This window comes from Cebus imitator, unplaced genomic scaffold (genome assembly GCF_001604975.1).
Source record: "Cebus imitator isolate Cc_AM_T3 unplaced genomic scaffold, Cebus_imitator-1.0 Scaffold23, whole genome shotgun sequence".
NCBI classification, from domain to species: domain Eukaryota; kingdom Metazoa; phylum Chordata; class Mammalia; order Primates; family Cebidae; genus Cebus; species Cebus imitator.
Window position 1 is genome coordinate 8,649,049 of NW_016107338.1, and position 3,587 is coordinate 8,652,635.

Sequence of the window (3,587 nt, forward strand, 5' to 3'; positions counted from 1 at the left end):
TAAGACAGCCTCAGAGTCACCTCAGCCTTCTGACTCAGTGTCCCGGTGTGCAAGGGATGGGGCAGGATCTTCTAAACATCCCTTCTGACCCTAACATGCTAGGAGACTTCGGTGAGAATTCCACCTTTGAGATCTCACCGTGCTGGGGGTACCTCCGCCTCTGAGTGTGATCAAAGCTCACTGCAGCCTCAAACTCCCAGGTGATTCTCCTCCCTAAGCCTCCTGAGTAGCTGAGACTACAGGCACGTACCACCATGCCCAGCTAATTAAAAAAAAATTTTTTTTGTGGTGACAGAGTCTTACTATCTTGCCCAGGCTGGTCTTGAATTCCTGGCCTCAAGCAATCCTCCCACCTTAGACTCCCAAAGTCCTAGGATTACAGGTGTGAGCCACCACACCCAGCCGTTATACATTTTGAAATACACTTTTCAGCTGTAGGGCCATGATATGGGATTTAAATTCTCTGTGCCTGTTTCCTTGGGCCTGGTAGAGAAAGTGTGAAGAGCCTATTGAGACTGCATACCTGGGGATGCTGCTGCTGCCTACTTTGCTCTTAGAAATACTAAGTGAGAATATAGGAGTGAAAGCTTTAGCACAGAGCCAGGAACACTGTAAGTGCTCCATGAACTGACAGCTATTATTGTAATTATGCATTCAGCCATCAGAAGTTACTGCATGCCGAGAGCTGTGCAAAGCTCAGGGGATAGGATACTCACCAGTTAGGCTGACGAGCAAGTGCCCTGTCCTGAGGGAGTTGCTGTCTGAAGGGGAGCCAGACCAGCCAACCAGCTTCCCTTAACTAGTACATGTGCCCTTTGCCGGGGAAGAGGTGCCGCAGGAGCCCACAGGAGGGGCACCTGCCCCAAAGCCATGGGCGGCAGGCCCCTGCAGTTACCCTCTGCTGTCTGGATGCCCTCCCCTGGCCTGGAAAGAGCTTCCCCCAGATTGTTCCATGACTCACTCACTCATGTTATTCAGGACTCTGCTCAGATGCCACCTCCCCAAGGAGCCTTCTCCAACAATCCCTGCTCACCCTGCCACCTTTGTCATTTCTTTCCATGCCCTAATCCGGCTTTGTTCTCTTTATAGCACTGATATTTTCTACCAGTGGATTGTGGATCTGTTTTGAAAAATATGTTTATTGACCATTTACTCACCACAAAGTAAGCCTGGTGAAAGCAGGAGCTTTACCTGTTTTTAATTCCTTATTGCATCCCCAGTGTACCCCCAGAATAATGCCTGGGCCACAGTGAGCCGGCTATACCTGTCTCTAATGAATGAAGTGGCCACTAAGCTGGGTGCTGTGGGATGTACAGAGGCTGAGCAAGGAAAAGGCCAGGGAGAGGAGAGCAGACACACAGTATGATATCATGCCCATAAAATCCCAAATCCAAAACTTCCATAAACAATATGTGGTATTGTTTATGGAGTATCCTATGTATTGTTTATGGGGTCCAAACCAGCTTAGTGGCCACTTTGTTCATCTCTGCACTCGACACTAAACTCTGCACTCGGCACCTAGCCAGCCGTTAGAAAACCCCACCAAAGTTTAAAAGAAGCCCCAAAAAAGAAAGCCGAAACCTGCCCAATAGCGCATTGCCCCGTCCAGCCCGCTCACTGGAAGTCCCGCCTACCTACCTATAGCAGCTTGCCACGTCCGCATCCTGTTTCTCCATAGCCAGTCAGAGCACCTTTCCTACCTATATAACCCCACGCCTGAGAGGAGTCAGGCGTGACTTCTCTGGCCCCCTTTCCCTGGACCATAGAACCTTGCCTGGGAGCCGAATAAATTGGCGTCTAATTGTTCTTATGCAGGCCTCAGTTTCCTCATTTTAAACTCGGCAATAAACCTTACAGAGAATAAACCTTACAGGCTCCTTGGGGAGGAGTTCATTATGACAGGTGTGTTCATTAATACAGCAGGAGAAGCAGGCAGTGAGAGGAGGAGCTTCCTGCTGGAGCTTCCGAATCATGACGCGGGTCTGTCTCCGTGGAAGGAGCCAGGGCAGGAAATCTGATTGGAGAAGGAAGTCTCAGGCTGCAGCGTGGTTCTAAGAAGGTTTTGGCCAGGCAGATGGGGAGTCCTTCAGCCAAAGCTGGCCCTCATAGGAATTCCTTATCTGACAGAAGCTAGTGCCATACTATGCTCAGCCTCTGGCTGGAATTAGCCCAGGGGACATGTGGCTTTGGGGGGATACAGTGAAGGATCCCGAAAGGCGGGAGCTATGGCTGTCACTTGACTGCTCCCTGCAGCACGATGGTGCAATTACATGGCTTCCCAACAAGCAGAGGGCCAGGGAGGATGTATGTGGTGAGAGCTGAGTCTGGAGAGCTAAACATGGACCAGATCACTAACGGTTCTTCAGGCCCTGTTAAAGAGTTGGACTTTATCGTGAGGGCAATGAGATGCCAGGGTATGGTTTTGTTCAGAGGAAACAGAAAGATTGGATTTGTATGTCAGAAGGCTCAATTTGGCTGTTATATAGAACATGGAAACCAAAACCTTTAAAAAAGTCTAGTAATCCAGGCTGTTGGTTTTAGAGAGTCAAAGCATGGCACCCTTTTCGTGTTTTTGTTTTTCCTTTGGTTTTGGTTTTCATTCTCACTGTGAAAGCAGTTTGAGAAATAGACACAGGTGGCCTCCTCGTGAAGGTCAAACCTCAACTTTATTCTTGAATAAGCTGTTGGCAAATGTGCCTTCTTCGTGGGGGCCAAATGGGTTTCCAAGCACTCCCTGCCCCATGGTTCCCTCCAGTCTAGGCCTTGGGCAGTCACCCACGCATCCATCTGGGTCTCCTCTGCAGAATCGCCGCCTTCCTCTGTCCAGGATGAGGAGGAGAAGAAGAGGCAGGTCTTTCCATTGCTGAGCTCCACCTAATGGAGAAAAGTGGACACCTGTCACCCCAGGTGAGTGGCCATAAGTGTTAGTCCTAGAAGCACAAGGATGGGAAATCTATGCTCTCCACATTTGCAGGTGAGAGATAGTGGTATCTCAGTCAGGTTGGTGGCGCTGGAGGGAGGAGCACAGAAAGAATAATTGACAAGACTTAGTAATTGACCAGATGGTGTGGGTGATGGTTCTGTGTGCTCAAGGAAAGGTCAAGAATGAGGCTCAGTGGTCTGCCTTGCGCAACAATGGTGGGCCATGCAGTTCTATTTCCTCCACTTCCAGCCCATAAGCTACCTTTGTGGGAGTTGGAAACAGGGCCCTCTGAGCAGGGATAGCTATTGCAGAGGTGACAGCCTGTGAGTGGCAAGGGCTGGATTCTGTCTCCCACACTCCTCCTGACTAGAGGCCTCTGTGCAGGCCACACACTGTGGACCGGACACCACTGACTAAAATAGGGAGGGAGGGGCCAATTGGTGAGCTGAATTTTAAGCATATTAGGTTTGAGGTATCTGAAAACAATATGAAATTGAGAGTCACTGTTTCTTCTTGTTATTATTGAGGTGAAATTCACACAATATAAAATTAACCATTTTATTTTATTTTATTTTAGGGATAGAGTCTTACTCTGTCACCCAGGCTGAAGTGCAGTGGTGTGATCTCAGCTCACTGCAACCTCCGCCTCACAGGTTTAAGTGAC